The sequence below is a fragment of the Ambystoma mexicanum genome, chromosome 7p (genome assembly GCF_040938575.1).
Source record: "Ambystoma mexicanum isolate Mex_15411 chromosome 7p, UKY_AmexF1_1, whole genome shotgun sequence".
NCBI classification, from domain to species: domain Eukaryota; kingdom Metazoa; phylum Chordata; class Amphibia; order Caudata; family Ambystomatidae; genus Ambystoma; species Ambystoma mexicanum.
Window position 1 is genome coordinate 108,086,462 of NC_090939.1, and position 22,959 is coordinate 108,109,420.

General features: G+C 40.2%; 1 protein-coding gene across 2 annotated transcripts in view; it reads right to left on the reverse strand.

Annotated features, from left to right (window-relative positions):
- Positions 1-22,959, reverse strand: part of DRD3 (dopamine receptor D3) — a 1,457,150-nt gene that overhangs the window by 474,984 nt on the left and 959,207 nt on the right. The gene's annotated exons all lie outside the window — the stretch shown is intronic.

A 22,959-nucleotide genomic window follows, 5' to 3' on the forward strand; every position in this document is an offset into this window, starting at 1 on the left:
GCTCTGTTATGCATCTGTAATGTTGTATACCTCTGTAAAGCGCTCCGTTATGCATCTGTAATGTTGTATGCGCATTTGTACAGTTGCATACCTCTGTAAAGTGCTCCGTTATGCATCTGTACAGTTGCATACCTCTGTAAAGCGCTCCGTTACCTTCTGTACAGTTGCATACCTCTGTAAAGCGCTCCGTTATGCATCTGTACGGTTGCATACCTCTGTAAAGCGCTCCGTTATGCATCTGTAATGTATACGCATCTGCACAGTTACATACCTCTGTAAAGCGCTCCGTTATGCATCTGTACTGTTGTATACGTCTGTAAAGCGCTCTGTTATGTATCTGTACTGTTGTATACCTCTGTAAAGCGCTCTGTTATGTATCTGTAATGTTGTATACCTCTGTAAAGCACTCTGTTATGTATATGTACTGTTGTATACCTCTGTAAAGCGCTCTGTTATGTATCTGTAATGTTGTATACCTCTGTAAAGCGCTCCGTTATGCATCTGTAATGTTGTATACGCATCTGCACAGTTGCATATCTCTGTAAAGCGCTCCGTTATGCATCTGTACAGTTGCATACCTCTGTAAAGCGCTCCGTTATGCATCTGTACAGTTGCATACCTCTGTAAAGGGCTCTGTTGTGCATCTGTACAGTTGCATACCTCTGTAAAGCGCTCCGTTATGCATCTGTAATGTTGTATACGCATCTGCACAGTTACATACCTCTGTAAAGCGCTCCGTTATGCATCTGTACAGTTGCATACCTCTGTAAAGTGCTCTGTTATGCACCTTTAATGTTGTATACGCATCTGTAATGTTGTATACCTCTGTAAAGTGCTCTAAAGCGCTCTGTTATGTATCTGTACTGTTGTATACCTCTGTAAAGTGCTCTATTATGTATCTGTAATGTTGTATACCTTTGTAAAGCACTCTGTTATGTATCTTTACTGTTGTATATCTCTGTAAAGTGCTCTGTTATGCATCTGTACTGTTGTATACCTCTGTAAAGCGCTCTGTTATGTATCAGTACTGCTGTATACCTCTGTAAAGCGCTCTGTTATGCATCTGTATTGTTGTATACCTCTGTAAAGCACTCCGTTATGCATCTGTAATGTTGTATACACATCTGTACAGTTGCATACCTCTGTAAAGCGCTCTGTTATGTATCTGTACTGTTGTATACCTCTAAAGTGCTCTGTTATGTATCTGTACTGTTGTATACCTCTGTAAAGCACTCTGTTATGTATCTGTACTGTTGTATACCTCTGTAAAGCACTCAGTTATGTATCTGTACTGTTGTATACCTCTGTAAAGTGCTCTGTTATGCATCTGTACTGTTGTATACCTCTGTAAAGTGCTCTGTTATGTATCTGTACTGTTGTATACCTCTGTAAAGCGCTCTGTTATGCATCTGTAATGTTGTATACCTCTGTAAAGCGCTATGTTATGCATCTGTAATGTTGTATACCTCTGTAAAGCGCTCCGTTATGCCTCTGTAATGTTGTATACGCGTCTGCACAGTTGCATACCTCTTTAAATGCTCCGTTATGCATCTGTACAGTTGCATACCTCTGTAAAGCGCTCCGTTATGCATCTGTACAGTTGCATACCTCTGTAAAGCGCACCGTTATGCATCTGTAATGTTGTATACGCATCTGCACAGTTGCATACCTCTGTAAAGCGCTCCGTTATGCATCTGTACAGTTGCATACCACTGTAAAGCGCTCCGTTATGCATCTGTACAGTTGCATACCTCTGTAAAGCGCTCCGTTATGTATCTGTTCTGTTGTCACCTCTGTAAAATGCTCTGTTATGTATCTGTACTGTTGTATACCTCTGTAAAGCGCTCCGTTATGCATCTGTACAGTTGCATACTTCTGTAAAGCGCTCCGTTATGCATCTGTACAGTTGCATACCTCTGTAAAGCGCTCCGATATGCATCTGTACAGTTGCATACCTCTGTAAAGCGCTCTGTTATGTATCTGTTCTGTTGTCACCTCTGTAAAGCGCTTGGTTATGTATCTGTACTGTTGTATACCTCTGTAAAGCACTCCGTTATGCATCTGTACAGTTGCATACCTCTGTAAAGGGCTCTGTTATGTATCTGTACTGTTGTATACCTCTGTAAAGCGCTCTGGTATGCATCTCTACTGTTGTATACCTCTGTAAAGCGCTCTGTTATGTATCTGTACTGTTGTATACCTCTGTAAAGCGCTCTGTTATGCATCTGTAATGTTGTATACCTCTGTAAAGCGCTCCGTTATGCATCTGTAATGTTGTATACCTCTGTAAAGCGCTCCGTTATGCATCTGTAATGTTGTATACGCATCTGTACAGTTGCATACCTCTGTAAAGCGCTTCGTTATGCATCTGTACAGTTGCATACCTCCGTAAAGCGCTCCGTTATGCATCTGTACAGTTGCATACCTCTGTAAAGCGCTCCGTTATGTATCTGTTCTGTTGTCACCTCTGTAAAGTGCTCTGTTATGTATCTGTACTGTTGTATACCTCTGTAAAGCGCTCCGTTATGCATCTGTACAGTTGCATACCTCTGTAAAGCGCTCCGTTATGTATCTGTTCTGTTGTCACCTCTGTAAAATGCTCTGTTATGTATCTGTACTGTTGTATACCTCTGTAAAGCGCTCCGTTATGCATCTGTACAGTTGCATACTTCTGTAAAGCGCTCCGTTATGCATCTGTACAGTTGCATACCTCTGTAAAGCGCTCCGATATGCATCTGTACAGTTGCATACCTCTGTAAAGCGCTCTGTTATGTATCTGTTCTGTTGTCACCTCTGTAAAGCGCTTGGTTATGTATCTGTACTGTTGTATACCTCTGTAAAGCACTCCGTTATGCATCTGTACAGTTGCATACCTCTTTAAAGCGCTCTGTTATGTATCTGTACTGTTGTATACCTCTGTAAAGCGCTCTGGTATGCATCTCTACTGTTGTATACCTCTGTAAAGCGCTCTGTTATGTATCTGTACTGTTGTATACCTCTGTAAAGCGCTCTGTTATGCATCTGTAATGTTGTATACCTCTGTAAAGCGCTCCGTTATGCATCTGTAATGTTGTATACCTCTGTAAAGCGCTCCGTTATGCATCTGTAATGTTGTATACGCATCTGTACAGTTGCATACCTCTGTAAAGCGCTTCGTTATGCATCTGTACAGTTGCATACCTCCGTAAAGCGCTCCGTTATGCATCTGTACAGTTGCATACCTCTGTAAAGCGCTCCGTTATGTATCTGTTCTGTTGTCACCTCTGTAAAGTGCTCTGTTATGTATCTGTACTGTTGTATACCTCTGTAAAGCGCTCCGTTATGCATCTGTACAGTTGCATACCTCTGTAAAGCGCTCCGTTATGCATCTGCACAGTTGTATACCTCTGTAAAGCGCTCTGTTATGCATCTGTAATGTTGTATACCTCTGTAAAGCGCTCCGTTATGCATCTGTAATGTTGTATACGCATCTGCACAGTTGCATACCTCTGTAAAGCGCTCCGTTATGCATCTGTACAGTTGCATACCTCTGTAAAGCGCTCCGTTATGCATTTGTACAGTTGCATACCTCTGTAAAGCACTCTGTTATGCATCTTTAATGCTGTATACGCATCTGCACAGTTGAATCCCTCTGTAAAGTGCTCCGTTATGCATCTGTACAGTTGCATACCTCTGTAAAGCGCTCTGTTATGTATCTGTACAGTTGCATACCTCTGTAAAGCGCTCTGTTATGTATCGGTATTGTTGTATACCTCTTCAAAGCGCTCTGTTATGTATCTGTACTGTTGTATACCTCTGTAAAGTACTCTGTTATGTATCTGTAATGTTGTATACCTCTTCAAAGCGCTCTGTTATGTATCTGTACTGTTGTATACCTCTCTAAAGCGCTCTGTTATGTATCTGTACTGTTGTATACCTCTGTAAAGCACTCTGTTATGTATCTGTAATGTTGTATACCTCTGTAAAGCGCTCTGTTATGTATCTGTACTGTTGTATACCTCTGTAAAGCGCTCTGTTATGCATCTGTACTGTTGTATACCTCTGTAAAGCGCTCTGTTATGTATCTGTACTGTTGTATACCTCTGTAAAGCGCTCTGTTATGCATCTGTACTGTTGTATACCTCTGTAAAGTGCTCTGTTATGTATCAGTACTGTTGTATACCTCTGTAAAGCGCTCTGTTATGCATCTGTAATGTTGTATACCTCTGTAAAGCGCTCCGTTATGCATCTGTAATGTTGTATGCACATTTGTACAGTTGCATACCTCTGTAAAGCGCTCTGTTATGTATCTGTACTGTTGTATACCTCTGTAAAGCACTCTGTTATGTATCTGTAATGTTGTATACCTCTGTAAAGCGCTCAGTTATGTATCTGTACTGTTGTATACCTCTGTAAAGCGCTCTGTTATTCATCTGTACTGTTGTATACCTCTGTAAAGTGCTCTGTTATGTATCTGTACTGTTGTATACCTCTGTAAAGTGCTCTGTTATGCATCTGTAATGTTGTATACCTCTGTAAAGCGCTATGTTATGCATCTGTAATGTTGTATACCTCTGTAAAGCGCTCCGTTATGCATCTGTAATGATGTATACGCGTCTGCACAGTTGCATACCTCTGTAAAGCGCTTTGTTATGCATCTGTACAGTTGCATACCTCTGTAAAGCGCTCCGTTATGCATCTGTAATGTTGTATACACATCTGCACAGTTGCATACCTCTGTAAAGCGCTCCGTTATGAATCTGTACAGTTGCATACCTCCGTAAAGCGCTCCGTTATGCATCTGTTCTGTTGTCACCTCTGTAAAGTGCTCTGTTATGTATCTGTACTGTTGTATACCTCTGTAAAGCGCTCCGTTATGCATCTGTACAGTTGCATACCTCTGTAAAGCGCTCTGTTATGTATCTGTAATGTTGTATACCTCTGTAAAGCGCTCTGTTATGTATCTGTACTGTTGTATACCTCTGTAAAGCGCTCTGTTATGCATCTGTACTGTTGTATACCTCTGTAAAACGCTCTGTTATGTATCAGTACTGCTGTATACCTCTGTAAAGCGCTCTGTTATGCATCTGTAATGTTGTATACCTCTGTAAAGCGCTCCGTTATGCATCTGTAATGTTGTATACGCATCTGTACAGTTGCATATCTCTGTAAAGCGCTCTGTTATGTATCTGTACTGCTGTATACCTCTGTAAAGCGCTCTGTTATGCATCTGTAATGTTGTATACCTCTGTAAAGCGCTCCGTTATGCATCTGTAATGTTGTATATGCATCTGTAATGTTGTATACCTCTGTAAAGCGCTCTAAAGCGCTCTGTTATGTATCTGTACTGTTGTATACCTCTGTAAAGCGCTCTGTTATGTATCTGTACTGTTGTATACCTCTGTAAAGCGCTCTGTTATGCATCTGTACTGTTGTATACCTCTGTAAAGTGCTCTGTTATGTATCAGTACTGTCTGTAAAGCGCTCTGTTATGCATCTGTAATGTTGTATACCTCTGTAAAGCGCTCCGTTATGCATCTGTAATGTTGTATACGCATCTGTACAGTTGCATATCTCTGTAAAGCGCTCTGTTATGTATCTGTACTGCTGTATACCTCTGTAAAGCGCTCTGTTATGCATCTGTAATGTTGTATACCTCTGTAAAGCGCTCCGTTATGCATCTGTAATGTTGTATATGCATCTGTAATGTTGTATACCTCTATCAAGCGCTCTAAAGCGCTCTGTTATGTATCTGTACTGTTGTATACCTCTGTAAAGTGCTCTATTATGTATCTGTAATGTTGTATACCTTTGTAAAGCGCTCTGTTATGTATCTGTACTGTTGTATACCTCTGTAAAGCGCTCTGTTATGTATCTGTACTGTTGTATACCTCTGTAAAGCGCTCTGTTATGCATCTGTACTGTTGTATACCTCTGTAAAGTGCTCTGTTATGTATCAGTACTGTCTGTAAAGCGCTCTGTTATGCATCTGTAATGTTGTATACCTCTGTAAAGCGCTCCGTTATGCATCTGTAATGTTGTATACACATCTGTACAGTTGCATACCTCTGTAAAGCGCTCTGTTATGTATCTGTACTGTTGTTTACCTCTGTAAAGCACTCTGTTATGTATCTGTAATGTTGTATACCTCTGTAAAGCGCTCAGTTATGTATCTGTACTGTTGTATACCTCAGTAAAGCGCTCTGTTATGTATCTGTACTGTTGTATACCTCTGTAAAGCGCTCTGTTATGTATTTGTACTGTTGTATACCTCTGTAAAGTGCTCTGTTATGTATCAGTACTGTCTGTAAAGCGCTCTGTTATGCATCTGTAATGTTGTATACCTCTGTAAAGCGCTCCGTTATGCATCTGTAATGTTGTATACACATCTGTACAGTTGCATACCTCTGTAAAGCGCTCTGTTATGTATCTGTACTGTTGTTTACCTCTGTAAAGCACTCTGTTATGTATCTGTAATGTTGTATACCTCTGTAAAGCGCTATGTTATGCATCTGTAATGTTGTATACCTCTGTAAAGCGCTCTGTTACACATCTGTACAGTTGCATACCTCTGTAAAGCGCTCCGTTATGCATCTGTAATGTTGTATACGCATCTGCACAGTTGCATACCTCTGTAAAGCGCTCCGTTATGCATCTGTACAGTTGCATACCTCTGTAAAGCGCTCCGTTATGCATTTGTACAGTTGCATACCTCTGTAAAGCACTCTGTTATGCATCTTTAATGCTGTATACGCATCTGCACAGTTGAATCCCTCTGTAAAGTGCTCCGTTATGCATCTGTACAGTTACATACCTCTGTAAAGCGCTCTGTTATGTATCTGTACAGTTGCATACCTCTGTAAAGCGCTCTGTTATGTATCGGTATTGTTGTATACCTCTTCAAAGCGCTCTGTTATGTATCTGTACTGTTGTATACCTCTGTAAAGTACTCTGTTATGTATCTGTAATGTTGTATACCTCTTCAAAGCGCTCTGTTATGTATCTGTACTGTTGTATACCTCTCTAAAGCGCTCTGTTATGTATCTGTACTGTTGTATACCTCTGTAAAGCACTCTGTTATGTATCTGTAATGTTGTATACCTCTGTAAAGCGCTCTGTTATGTATCTGTACTGTTGTATACCTCTGTAAAGCGCTCTGTTATGCATCTGTACTGTTGTATACCTCTGTAAAGCGCTCTGTTATGTATCTGTACTGTTGTATACCTCTGTAAAGCGCTCTGTTATGCATCTGTACTGTTGTATACCTCTGTAAAGTGCTCTGTTATGTATCAGTACTGTTGTATACCTCTGTAAAGCGCTCTGTTATGCATCTGTAATGTTGTATACCTCTGTAAAGCGCTCCGTTATGCATCTGTAATGTTGTATGCACATTTGTACAGTTGCATACCTCTGTAAAGCGCTCTGTTATGTATCTGTACTGTTGTATACCTCTGTAAAGCACTCTGTTATGTATCTGTAATGTTGTATACCTCTGTAAAGCGCTCAGTTATGTATCTGTACTGTTGTATACCTCTGTAAAGCGCTCTGTTATTCATCTGTACTGTTGTATACCTCTGTAAAGTGCTCTGTTATGTATCTGTACTGTTGTATACCTCTGTAAAGTGCTCTGTTATGCATCTGTAATGTTGTATACCTCTGTAAAGCGCTATGTTATGCATCTGTAATGTTGTATACCTCTGTAAAGCGCTCCGTTATGCATCTGTAATGATGTATACGCGTCTGCACAGTTGCATACCTCTGTAAAGCGCTTTGTTATGCATCTGTACAGTTGCATACCTCTGTAAAGCGCTCCGTTATGCATCTGTAATGTTGTATACACATCTGCACAGTTGCATACCTCTGTAAAGCGCTCCGTTATGCATCTGTACAGTTGCATACCTCCGTAAAGCGCTCCGTTATGCATCTGTTCTGTTGTCACCTCTGTAAAGTGCTCTGTTATGTATCTGTACTGTTGTATACCTCTGTAAAGCGCTCCGTTATGCATCTGTACAGTTGCATACCTCTGTAAAGCGCTCTGTTATGTATCTGTAATGTTGTATACCTCTGTAAAGCGCTCTGTTATGTATCTGTACTGTTGTATACCTCTGTAAAGCGCTCTGTTATGCATCTGTACTGTTGTATACCTCTGTAAAGCGCTCTGATATGTATCAGTACTGCTGTATACCTCTGTAAAGCGCTCTGTTATGCATCTGTAATGTTGTATACCTCTGTAAAGCGCTCCGTTATGCATCTGTAATGTTGTATACGCATCTGTACAGTTGCATATCTCTGTAAAGCGCTCTGTTATGTATCTGTACTGCTGTATACCTCTGTAAAGCGCTCTGTTATGCATCTGTAATGTTGTATACCTCTGTAAAGCGCTCCGTTATGCATCTGTAATGTTGTATATGCATCTGTAATGTTGTATACCTCTGTAAAGCGCTCTAAAGCGCTCTGTTATGTATCTGTACTGTTGTATACCTCTGTAAAGCGCTCTGTTATGTATCTGTACTGTTGTATACCTCTGTAAAGCGCTCTGTTATGCATCTGTACTGTTGTATACCTCTGTAAAGTGCTCTGTTATGTATCAGTACTGTCTGTAAAGCGCTCTGTTATGCATCTGTAATGTTGTATACCTCTGTAAAGCGCTCCGTTATGCATCTGTAATGTTGTATACGCATCTGTACAGTTGCATATCTCTGTAAAGCGCTCTGTTATGTATCTGTACTGCTGTATACCTCTGTAAAGCGCTCTGTTATGCATCTGTAATGTTGTATACCTCTGTAAAGCGCTCCGTTATGCATCTGTAATGTTGTATATGCATCTGTAATGTTGTATACCTCTATCAAGCGCTCTAAAGCGCTCTGTTATGTATCTGTACTGTTGTATACCTCTGTAAAGTGCTCTATTATGTATCTGTAATGTTGTATACCTTTGTAAAGCGCTCTGTTATGTATCTGTACTGTTGTATACCTCTGTAAAGCGCTCTGTTATGTATCTGTACTGTTGTATACCTCTGTAAAGCGCTCTGTTATGCATCTGTACTGTTGTATACCTCTGTAAAGTGCTCTGTTATGTATCAGTACTGTCTGTAAAACGCTCTGTTATGCATCTGTAATGTTGTATACCTCTGTAAAGCGCTCCGTTATGCATCTGTAATGTTGTATATGCATCTGTAATGTTGTATACCTCTATCAAGCGCTCTAAAGCGCTCTGTTATGTATCTGTACTGTTGTATACCTCTGTAAAGTGCTCTATTATGTATCTGTAATGTTGTATACCTTTGTAAAGCGCTCTGTTATGTATCTGTACTGTTGTATACCTCTGTAAAGCGCTCTGTTATGCATCTGTAATGTTGTATACCTCTGTAAAGCGCTCCGTTATGCATCTGTAATGTTGTATACACATCTGTACAGTTGCATACCTCTGTAAAGCGCTCTGTTATGTATCTGTACTGTTGTTTACCTCTGTAAAGCACTCTGTTATGTATCTGTAATGTTGTATACCTCTGTAAAGCGCTCAGTTATGTATCTGTACTGTTGTATACCTCTGTAAAGCGCTCTGTTATTCATCTGTACTGTTGTATACCTCTGTAAATTGCTCTGTTATGTATCTGTACTGTTGTATACCTCTGTAAAGCGCTCTGTTATGTATTTGTACTGTTGTATACCTCTGTAAAGTGCTCTGTTATGTATCAGTACTGTCTGTAAAGCGCTCTGTTATGCATCTGTAATGTTGTATACCTCTGTAAAGCGCTCCGTTATGCATCTGTAATGTTGTATACACATCTGTACAGTTGCATACCTCTGTAAAGCGCTCTGTTATGTATCTGTACTGTTGTTTACCTCTGTAAAGCACTCTGTTATGTATCTGTAATGTTGTATACCTCTGTAAAGCGCTATGTTAGGCATCTGTAATGTTGTATACCTCTGTAAAGCGCTCTGTTACACATCTGTACAGTTGCATACCTCTGTAAAGCGCTCCGTTATGCATCTGTAATGTTGTATACGCATCTGCACAGTTACATACCTCTGTAAAGTGCTCCGTTATGCATCTGTACAGTTGCATACCTCTGTAAAGCGCTCCGTTATGCATCTGTACAGTTGCATACCTCTGTAAAGTGCTCTGTTATGTATCTGTAATGTTGTATGCGCATCTGTAATGTTGTATACCTCTGTAAAGCGCTCTGTTATGTATCTGTACTGTTGTATACCTCTGTAAAGTGCTCTGTTATGTATCTGTAATGTTGTATACCTCTGTAAAGCGCTCTGCTATGTATCTGTACTGTTGTATACCTCTGTAAAGTGCTCTGTTATGTATCTGTAATGTTGTATACCCCTGTAAAGCGCTCTGTTATGTATCTGTACTGTTGTATACCTCTGTAAAGCGCACTGTTATGCATCTGTACTGTTGTATACCTCTGTAAAGCGCTCTGTTATGTATCTGTACTGTTGTATACCTCTGTAAAGCGCTCTGTTATGCATCTGTAATGTTGTATACGCATTTCCACAGTTGCATACCTCGGTAAAGCGCTCCGTTATGCATCTGTACAGTTGCATACCTCTGTAAAGCGCTCCGTTCTGCATCTGTACAGTTGCATACCTCTGTAAAGCGCTCCGTTATGCATCTGTACAGTTGTATACCTCTGTAAAGCGCTCTGTTATGCATCTGTAATGTTGTATACCTCTGTAAAGCGCTCCGTTATGCATCTGTAATGTTGTATATACATCTGTAATGTTGTATACCTCTGTAAAGCGCTCTAAAGCGCTCTGTTATGTATCTGTACTGTTGTATACCTCTGTAAAGCGCTCTGTTATGTATCTGTACTGTTGTATACCTCTGTAAAGCGCTCTGTTATGCATCTGTACTGTTGTATACCTCTGTAAAGTGCTCTGTTATGTATCAGTACTGTCTGTAAAGCGCTCTGTTATGCATCTGTAATGTTGTATACCTCTGTAAAGCGCTCCGTTATGCATCTGTAATGTTGTATACGCATCTGTACAGTTGCATATCTCTGTAAAGCGCTCTGTTATGTATCTGTACTGCTGTATACCTCTGTAAAGCGCTCTGTTATGCATCTGTAATGTTGTATACCTCTGTAAAGCGCTCCGTTATGCATCTGTAATGTTGTATATGCATCTGTAATGTTGTATACCTCTATCAAGCGCTCTAAAGCGCTCTGTTATGTATCTGTACTGTTGTATACCTCTGTAAAGTGCTCTATTATGTATCTGTAATGTTGTATACCTTTGTAAAGCGCTCTGTTATGTATCTGTACTGTTGTATACCTCTGTAAAGCGCTCTGTTATGTATCTGTACTGTTGTATACCTCTGTAAAGCGCTCTGTTATGCATCTGTACTGTTGTATACCTCTGTAAAGTGCTCTGTTATGTATCAGTACTGTCTGTAAAGCGCTCTGTTATGCATCTGTAATGTTGTATACCTCTGTAAAGCGCTCCGTTATGCATCTGTAATGTTGTATATGCATCTGTAATGTTGTATACCTCTATCAAGCGCTCTAAAGCGCTCTGTTATGTATCTGTACTGTTGTATACCTCTGTAAAGTGCTCTATTATGTATCTGTAATGTTGTATACCTTTGTAAAGCGCTCTGTTATGTATCTGTACTGTTGTATACCTCTGTAAAGCGCTCTGTTATGCATCTGTAATGTTGTATACCTCTGTAAAGCGCTCCGTTATGCATCTGTAATGTTGTATACACATCTGTACAGTTGCATACCTCTGTAAAGCGCTCTGTTATGTATCTGTACTGTTGTTTACCTCTGTAAAGCACTCTGTTATGTATCTGTAATGTTGTATACCTCTGTAAAGCGCTCAGTTATGTATCTGTACTGTTGTATACCTCTGTAAAGCGCTCTGTTATTCATCTGTACTGTTGTATACCTCTGTAAATTGCTCTGTTATGTATCTGTACTGTTGTATACCTCTGTAAAGCGCTCTGTTATGTATTTGTACTGTTGTATACCTCTGTAAAGTGCTCTGTTATGTATCAGTACTGTCTGTAAAGCGCTCTGTTATGCATCTGTAATGTTGTATACCTCTGTAAAGCGCTCCGTTATGCATCTGTAATGTTGTATACACATCTGTACAGTTGCATACCTCTGTAAAGCGCTCTGTTATGTATCTGTACTGTTGTTTACCTCTGTAAAGCACTCTGTTATGTATCTGTAATGTTGTATACCTCTGTAAAGCGCTATGTTAGGCATCTGTAATGTTGTATACCTCTGTAAAGCGCTCTGTTACACATCTGTACAGTTGCATACCTCTGTAAAGCGCTCCGTTATGCATCTGTAATGTTGTATACGCATCTGCACAGTTACATACCTCTGTAAAGTGCTCCGTTATGCATCTGTACAGTTGCATACCTCTGTAAAGCGCTCCGTTATGCATCTGTACAGTTGCATACCTCTGTAAAGTGCTCTGTTATGTATCTGTAATGTTGTATACGCATCTGTAATGTTGTATACCTCTGTAAAGCGCTCTGTTATGTATCTGTACTGTTGTATACCTCTGTAAAGTGCTCTGTTATGTATCTGTAATGTTGTATACCTCTGTAAAGCGCTCTGCTATGTATCTGTACTGTTGTATACCTCTGTAAAGTGCTCTGTTATGTATCTGTAATGTTGTATACCCCTGTAAAGCGCTCTGTTATGTATCTGTACTGTTGTATACCTCTGTAAAGCGCACTGTTATGCATCTGTACTGTTGTATACCTCTGTAAAGCGCTCTGTTATGTATCTGTACTGTTGTATACCTCTGTAAAGCGCTCTGTTATGCATCTGTAATGTTGTATACGCATTTCCACAGTTGCATACCTCGGTAAAGCGCTCCGTTATGCATCTGTACAGTTGCATACCTCTGTAAAGCGCTCCGTTCTGCATCTGTACAGTTGCATACCTCTGTAAAGCGCTCCGTTATGCATCTGTACAGTTGTATACCTCTGTAAAGCGCTCTGTTATGCATCTGTAATGTTGTATACCTCTGTAAAGCGCTCCGTTATGCATCTGTAATGTTGTATACACATCTGCACAGTTGCATACCTCTGTAAAGTGCTCCGTTATGCATCTGTACAGTTGCATACCTCTGTAAAGCGCTCCGTTATGCATCTGTACAGTTGCATACCTCTGTAAAGCACTCTGTTATGCATCTGTAATGCTGTATACGCATCTGCATAGTTGCATACCTCTGTAAAGCGCTCCGTTATGCATCTGTACAGTTGCATACCTCTGTAAAGCGCTCCGTTATGCATCTGTACAGTTGCATACCTCTGTAAAGTGCTCTGTTATGTATCTGTACTGTTGTTTACCTCTGTAAAGTGCTCTGTTATGTATCTGTAATGTTGTATACCTCTTCAAAGCGCTCTGTTATGTATCTGTACTGTTGTATACCTCTGTAAAGCGCTCTGTTATGTATCTGTACTGTTGTATACCTCTGTAAAGCACTCTGTTATGTATCTGTAATGTTGTATACCTCTGTAAAGTGCTCTGTTATGTATCTGTACTGTTGTATACCTCTGTAAAGCGCTCTGTTATGCATCTATACTGTTGTATAGCTCTGTAAAGCGCTCTGTTATGTATCTGTACTGTTGTATATGTATCTGTACTGTTGTATAGCTCTGTAAAGCGCTCTGTTATGCATCTGTACTGTTGTATACCTCTGTAAAGCGCTCTGTTATGCATCTGTACTGTTGTATACCTCTGTAAAGTGCTCTGTTATGTATCAGTATTGTTGTATACCTCTGTAAAGCGCTCTGTTATGCATCTGTAATGTTGTATACCTCTGTAAAGCGCTCCGTTATGCATCTGTAATGTTGTATACACATCTGTACAGTTGCATACCTCTGTAAAGCGCTCTGTTATGTATCTGTACTGTTGTGTACCTCTGTAAAGCACTCTGTTATGTATCTGTAATGTTGTATACCTCTGTAAAGCGCTCAGTTATGCATCTGTAATGTTGTATGCGCATTTGTACAGTTGCATACCTCTGTAAAGTGCTCCGTTATGCATCTGTACAGTTGCATACCTCTGTAAAGCGCTCCGTTACGCATCTGTACAGTTGCATACCTCTGTTAAGCGCTCCGTTATGCATCTGTACAGTTGCATACCTCTGTAAAGCGCTCCGTTATGCATCTGTAATGTATACGCATCTGCACAGTTACATACCTCTGTAAAGCGCTCCGTTATGCATCTGTACTGTTGTATACGTCTGTAAAGCGCTCTGTTATGTATCTGTACTGTTGTATACCTCTGTAAAGCGCTCTGTTATGTATCTGTAATGTTGTATACCTCTGTAAAGCACTCTGTTATGTATATGTACTGTTGTATACCTCTGTAAAGCGCTCTGTTATGTATCTGTAATGTTGTATACCTCTGTAAAGCGCTCCGTTATGCATCTGTAATGTTGTATACGCATCTGCACAGTTGCATATCTCTGTAAAGCGCTCCGTTATGCATCTGTACAGTTGCATACCTCTGTAAAGCGCTCCGTTATGCATCTGTACAGTTGCATACCTCTGTAAAGGGCTCTGTTGTGCATCTGTACAGTTGCATACCTCTGTAAAGCGCTCCGTTATGCATCTGTAATGTTGTATACGCATCTGCACAGTTACATACCTCTGTAAAGCGCTCCGTTATGCATCTGTACAGTTGCATACCTCTGTAAAGCGCTCCGTTATGCATCTGTACAGTTGCATACCTCTGTAAAGTGCTCTGTTATGCACCTTTAATGTTGTATACGCATCTGTAATGTTGTATACCTCTGTAAAGTGCTCTAAAGCGCTCTGTTATGTATCTGTACTGTTGTATACCTCTGTAAAGTGCTCTATTATGTATCTGTAATGTTGTATACCTTTGTAAAGCACTCTGTTATGTATCTTTACTGTTGTATACCTCTGTAAAGTGCTCTGTTATGCATCTGTACTGTTGTATACCTCTGTAAAGCGCTCTGTTATGTATCAGTACTGCTGTATACCTCTGTAAAGCGCTCTGTTATGCATCTGTATTGTTGTATACCTCTGTAAAGCACTCCGTTATGCATCTGTAATGTTGTATACGCATCTGTACAGTTGCATACCTCTGTAAAGCGCTCCGATATGCATCTGTACAGTTGCATACCTCTGTAAAGCGCTCTGTTATGTATCTGTTCTGTTGTCACCTCTGTAAAGCGCTTGGTTATGTATCTGTACTGTTGTATACCTCTGTAAAGCACTCCGTTATGCATCTGTACAGTTGCATACCTCTGTAAAGCGCTCTGTTATGTATCTGTACTATTGTATACCTCTGTAAAGCGCTCTGGTATGCATCTCTACTGTTGTATACCTCTGTAAAGCGCTCTGTTATGTATCTGTACTGTTGTATACCTCTGTAAAGCGCTCTGTTATGCATCTGTAATGTTGTATACCTCTGTAAAGCGCTCCGTTATGCATCTGTAATGTTGTATACCTCTGTAAAGCGCTCCGTTATGCATCTGTAATGTTGTATACGCATCTGTACAGTTGCATACCTCTGTAAAGCGCTTCGTTATGCATCTGTACAGTTGCATACCTCCGTAAAGCGCTCCGTTATGCATCTGTACAGTTGCATACCTCTGTAAAGCGCTCCGTTATGTATCTGTTCTGTTGTCACCTCTGTAAAGTGCTCTGTTATGTATCTGTACTGTTGTATACCTTTGTAAAGCGCTCCGTTATGCATCTGTACAGTTGCATACCTCTGTAAAGTGCTCCGTTATGCATCTGCACAGTTGTATACCTCTGTAAAGCGCTCTGTTATGCATCTGTAATGTTGTATACCTCTGTAAAGCGCTCCGTTATGCATCTGTAATGTTGTATACGCATCTGCACAGTTGCATACCTCTGTAAAGCGCTCCGTTATGCATCTGTACAGTTGCATACCTCTGTAAAGCGCTCCGTTATGCATTTGTACAGTTGCATACCTCTGTAAAGCACTCTGTTATGCATCTTTAATGCTGTATACGCATCTGCACAGTTGAATCCCTCTGTAAAGTGCTCTGTTATGCATCTGTACAGTTGCATACCTCTGTAAAGCGCTCTGTTATGTATCTGTACAGTTGCATACCTCTGTAAAGCGCTCTGTTATGTATCGGTATTGTTGTATACCTCTTCAAAGCGCTCTGTTATGTATCTGTACTGTTGTATACCTCTGTAAAGTACTCTGTTATGTATCTGTAATGTTGTATACCTCTTCAAAGCGCTCTGTTATGTATCTGTACTGTTGTATACCTCTCTAAAGCGCTCTGTTATGTATCTGTACTGTTGTATACCTCTGTAAAGCACTCTGTTATGTATCTGTAATGTTGTATACCTCTGTAAAGCGCTCTGTTATGTATCTGTACTGTTGTATACCTCTGTAAAGCGCTCTGTTATGCATCTGTACTGTTGTATACCTCTGTAAAGCGCTCTGTTATGTATCTGTACTGTTGTATACCTCTGTAAAGCGCTCTGTTATGCATCTGTAATGTTGTATACCTCTGTAAAGCGCTCCGTTATGCATCTGTAATGTTGTATGCACATTTGTACAGTTGCATACCTCTGTAAAGCGCTCTGTTATGTATCTGTACTGTTGTATACCTCTGTAAAGCACTCTGTTATGTATCTGTAATGTTGTATACCTCTGTAAAGCGCTCAGTTATGTATCTGTACTGTTGTATACCTCTGTAAAGCGCTCTGTTATTCATCTGTACTGTTGTATACCTCTGTAAAGTGCTCTGTTATGTATCTGTACTGTTGTATACCTCTGTAAAGTGCTCTGTTATGCATCTGTAATGTTGTATACCTCTGTAAAGCGCTATGTTATGCATCTGTAATGTTGTATACCTCTGTAAAGCGCTCCGTTATGCATCTGTAATGATGTATACGCGTCTGCACAGTTGCATACCTCTGTAAAGCGCTTTGTTATGCATCTGTACAGTTGCATACCTCTGTAAAGCGCTCCGTTATGCATCTGTAATGTTGTATACACATCTGCACAGTTGCATACCTCTGTAAAGCGCTCCGTTATGCATCTGTACAGTTGCATACCTCCGTAAAGCGCTCCGTTATGCATCTGTTCTGTTGTCACCTCTGTAAAGTGCTCTGTTATGTATCTGTACTGTTGTATACCTCTGTAAAGCGCTCCGTTATGCATCTGTACAGTTGCATACCTCTGTAAAGCGCTCTGTTATGTATCTGTAATGTTGTATACCTCTGTAAAGCGCTCTGTTATGTATCTGTACTGTTGTATACCTCTGTAAAGCGCTCTGTTATGCATCTGTACTGTTGTATACCTCTGTAAAGCGCTCTGTTATGTATCAGTACTGCTGTATACCTCTGTAAAGCGCTCTGTTATGCATCTGTAATGTTGTATACCTCTGTAAAGCGCTCCGTTATGCATCTGTAATGTTGTATACGCATCTGTACAGTTGCATATCTCTGTAAAGCGCTCTGTTATGTATCTGTACTGCTGTATACCTCTGTAAAGCGCTCTGTTATGCATCTGTAATGTTGTATACCTCTGTAAAGCGCTCCGTTATGCATCTGTAATGTTGTATATGCATCTGTAATGTTGTATACCTCTGTAAAGCGCTCTAAAGCGCTCTGTTATGTATCTGTACTGTTGTATACCTCTGTAAAGCGCTCTGTTATGTATCTGTACTGTTGTATACCTCTGTAAAGCGCTCTGTTATGCATCTGTACTGTTGTATACCTCTGTAAAGTGCTCTGTTATGTATCAGTACTGTCTGTAAAGCGCTCTGTTATGCATCTGTAATGTTGTATACCTCTGTAAAGCGCTCCGTTATGCATCTGTAATGTTGTATACGCATCTGTACAGTTGCATATCTCTGTAAAGCGCTCAGTTATGTATCTGTACTGCTGTATACCTCTGTAAAGCGCTCTGTTATTCATCTGTACTGTTGTATACCTCTGTAAATTGCTCTGTTATGTATCTGTACTGTTGTATACCTCTGTAAAGCGTTCTGTTATGTATTTGTACTGTTGTATACCTCTGTAAAGTGCTCTGTTATGTATCAGTACTGTCTGTAAAGCACTCTGTTATGCATCTGTAATGTTGTATACCTCTGTAAAGCGCTCCGTTATGCATCTGTAATGTTGTATACACATCTGTACAGTTGCATACCTCTGTAAAGCGCTCTGTTATGTATCTGTACTGTTGTTTACCTCTGTAAAGCACTCTGTTATGTATCTGTAATGTTGTATACCTCTGTAAAGCCCTATGTTATGCATCTGTAATGTTGTATACCTCTGTAAAGCACTCTGTTACACATCTGTACAGTTGCATACCTCTGTAAAGCGCTCCGTTATGCATCTGTAATGTTGTATACGCATCTGCACAGTTACATACCTCTGTAAAGTGCTCTGTTATGCATCTGTACAGTTGCATACCTCTGTAAAGCGCTCCGTTATGCATCTGTACAGTTGCATACCTCTGTAAAGTGCTCTGTTATGTATCTGTAATGTTGTATACGCATCTGTAATGTTGTATCCCTCTGTAAAGCGCTCTGTTATGTATCTGTACTGTTGTATACCTCTGTAAAGTGCTCTGTTATGTATCTGTAATGTTGTATACCTCTGTAAAGCGCTCTGCTATGTATCTGTACTGTTGTATACCTCTGTAAAGCGCTCTGTTATGTATCTGTAATGTTGTATACCCCTGTAAAGCGCTCTGTTATGTATCTGTACTGTTGTATACCTCTGTAAAGCGCACTGTTATGCATCTGTACTGTTGTATACCTCTGTAAAGCGCTCTGTTATGTATCTGTACTGTTGTATACCTTTGTAAAGCGTTCTGTTATGCATCTGTAATGTTGTATACGCATTTCCACAGTTGCATACCTCGGTAAAGCGCTCCGTTATGCATCTGTACAGTTGCATACCTCTGTAAAGCGCTCCGTTCTGCATCTGTACAGTTGCATACCTCTGTAAAGCGCTCCGTTATGCATCTGTACAGTTGTATACCTCTGTAAAGCGCTCTGTTATGCATCTGTAATGTTGTATACCTCTGTAAAGCGCTCTGTTATGCATCTGTAATGTTGTATACCTCTGTAAAGCGCTCCGTTATGCATCTGTAATGTTGTATACACATCTGCACAGTTGCATACCTCTGTAAAGTGCTCCGTTATGCATCTGTACAGTTGCATACCTCTGTAAAGCACTCTGTTATGCATCTGTAATGCTGTATACGCATCTGCATAGTTGCATACCTCTGTAAAGCGCTCTGTTATGCATCTGTACAGTTGCATACCTCTGTAAAGCGCTCCGTTATGCATCTGTACAGTTGCATACCTCTGTAAAGTGCTCTGTTATGTATCTGTACTGTTGTTTACCTCTGTAAAGTGCTCTGTTATGTATCTGTAATGTTGTATACCTCTTCAAAGCGCTCTGTTACGTATCTGTACTGTTGTATACCTCTGTAAAGCGCTCTGTTATGTATCTGTACTGTTGTATACCTCTGTAAAGCACTCTGTTATGTATCTGTAATGTTGTATACCTCTGTAAAGTGCTCTGTTATGTATCTGTACTGTTGTATACCTCTGTAAAGCGCTCTGTTATGCATCTGTACTGTTGTATAGCTCTGTAAAGCGCTCTGTTATGTATCTGTACTGTTGTATATGTATCTGTACTGTTGTATAGCTCTGTAAAGCGCTCTGTTATGCATCTGTACTGTTGTATACCTCTGTAAAGCGCTCTGTTATGCATCTGTACTGTTGTATACCTCTGTAAAGTGCTCTGTTATGTATCAGTATTGTTGTATACCTCTGTAAAGCGCTCTGTTATGCATCTGTAATGTTGTATACCTCTGTAAAGCGCTCCGTTATGCATCTGTAATGTTGTATACACATCTGTACAGTTGCATACCTCTGTAAAGCGCTCTGTTATGTATCTGTACTGTTGTGTACCTCTGTAAAGTGCTCTGTTATGTATCTGTAATGTTGTATACCTCTTCAAAGCGCTCTGTTATGTATCTGTACTGTTGTATACCTCTGTAAAGCGCTCCGTTATGCATCTGTACAGTTGCATACCTCTGTAAAGCGCTCCGTTATGCATCTGTACAGTTGCATACCTCTGTAAAGTGCTCTGTTATGTATCTGTACTGTTGTTTACCTCTGTAAAGTGCTCTGTTATGTATCTGTAATGTTGTATACCTCTTCAAAGCGCTCTGTTATGTATCTGTACTGTTGTATACCTCTGTAAAGCGCTCTGTTATGTATCTGTACTGTTGTATACCTCTGTAAAGCACTCTGTTATGTCTGTAATGTTGTATACCTCTGTAAAGTGCTCTGTTATGTATCTGTACTGTTGTATACCTCTGTAAAGCGCTCTGTTATGCATCTGTACTGTTGTATAGCTCTGTAAAGCGCTCTGTTATGTATCTGTACTGTTGTATATGTATCTGTACTGTTGTATAGCTCTGTAAAGCGCTCTGTTATGCATCTGTACTGTTGTATACCTCTGTAAAGCGCTCTGTTATGCATCTGTACTGTTGTATACCTCTGTAAAGTGCTCTGTTATGTATCAGTATTGTTGTATACCTCTGTAAAGCGCTCTGTTATGCATCTGTAATGTTGTATACCTCTGTAAAGCGCTCCGTTATGCATCTGTAATGTTGTATACACATCTGTACAGTTGCATACCTCTGTAAAGCGCTCTGTTATGTATCTGTACTGTTGTGTACCTCTGTAAAGCACTCTGTTATGTATCTGTAATGTTGTATACCTCTGTAAAGCGCTCAGTTATGTATCTGTACTGTTGTATACCTCTGTAAAGCGCTCTGTTATTCATCTGTACTGTTGTATACCTCTGTAAAGTGCTCAGTTTTGTATCTGTACTGTTGTATACCTCTCTAAAGTGCTCTGTTATGCATCTGTAATGTTGTATACCTCTGTAAAGCGCTATGTTATGCATCTGTAATGTTGTATACCTCTGTAAAGCGCTCCGTTATGCATCTGTAATGTTGTATACGCGTCTGCACAGTTGCATACCTCTGTAAAGCACTTTGTTATGCATCTGTACAGTTGCATACCTCTGTAAAGCACTCCGTTATGCATCCGTAATGTTGTATACGCATCTGCACAGTTGCATACCTCTGTAAAGCGCTCCTTTATGCATCTGTACAGTTGCATACCTCCGTAAAGCGCTCCGTTATGCATCTGTACAGTTGCATACCTCTGTAAAGCGCTCCGTTATGTATCTGTTCTGTTGTCACCTCTGTAAAGTGCTCTGTTATGTATTTGTACTGTTGTATACCTCTGTAAAGCGGTCCGTTATGCATCTGTACAGTTGCATACCTCTGTAAACCGTTCTGTTATGTATCTGTAATGTTGTATACCTCTGTAAAGCGCTCTGTTATGTATCTGTACTGTTGTATACCTCTGTAAAGCCCTCTGTTATGCATCTGTACTGTTGTATACCTCTGTTAAGCGCTCTGTTATGTATCAGTACTGCTGTATACCTCTGTAAAGCGCTCTGTTATGCATCTGTAATGTTGTATACCTCTGTAAAGCGCTCCGTTATGCATCTGTAATGTTGTATACACATCTGTAATGTTGTATACCTCTGTAAAGCGCTCTAAAGCGCTCTGTTACGTATCTGTACTGTTGTATACCTCTGTAAAGTGCTCTGTTATGTATCTGTAATGTTGTATACCTCTGTAAAGCGCTCTGTTATGTATCTGTACTGTTGTATACCTCTGTAAAGTGCTCTGTTATGTATCTGTACTGTTGTATACCTCTGTTAAGCGCTCTGTTATGCATCTGTACTGTTGTAGACCTCTGTAAAGCGCTCTGTTATCTATCAGTACTGCTGTATACCTCTGTAAAGCACTCTGTTATGCATCTGTAATGTTGTATACCTCTGTAAAGCGCTCTGTTATGCATCTGTAATGTTGTATACGCAACTGTACAGTTGCATACCTCTGTAAAGCGCTCTGTTATGTATCTGTAATGTTGTATACCTCTGTAAAGCGCTCTGTTATGCATTTGTAATGTTGTATACCTCTGTAAAGCGCTCCGTTATGCATCTGTAATGTTGTATACGCATCTGCACAGTTGCATACCTCTGTAAAGCGCTCCGTTATGCATCTGTACAGTTGCATACCTCTGTAAAGCGCTCCGTTACGCATCTGTACAGTTGCATACCTCTGTAAAGTGCTCCGTTATGCATCTGTACAGTTGCATACCTCTGTAAAGCGCTCCGTTATGCATCTGTAATGTATACGCATCTGCACAGTTACATACCTCTGTAAAGCGCTCCGTTATGCATCTGTACTGTTGTATACGTCTGTAAAGCGCTCTGTTATGTATCTGTACTGTTGTATACCTCTGTAAAGCGCTCTGTTATGTATCTGTAATGTTGTATACCTCTGTAAAGCACTCTGTTATGTATCTGTACTGTTGTATACCTCTGTAAAGCGCTCTGTTATGCATCTGTAATGTTGTATGCACATTTGTACAGTTGCATACCTCTGTAAAGCGCTCTGTTATGTATCTGTACTGTTGTATACCTCTGTAAAGCACTCTGTTATGTATCTGTAATGTTGTATACCTCTGTAAAGCGCTCAGTTATGTATCTGTACTGTTGTATACCTCTGTAAAGCGCTCTGTTATTCATCTGTACTGTTGTATACCTCTGTAAAGTGCTCTGTTATGTATCTGTACTGTTGTATACCTCTGTAAAGTGCTCTGTTATGCATCTGTAATGTTGTATACCTCTGTAAAGCGCTATGTTATGCATCTGTAATGTTGTATACCTCTGTAAAGCGCTCCGTTATGCATCTGTAATGATGTATACGCGTCTGCACAGTTGCATACCTCTGTAAAGCGCTTTGTTATGCATCTGTACAGTTGCATACCTCTGTAAAGCGCTCCGTTATGCATCTGTAATGTTGTATACACATCTGCACAGTTGCATACCTCTGTAAAGCGCTCCGTTATGCATCTGTACAGTTGC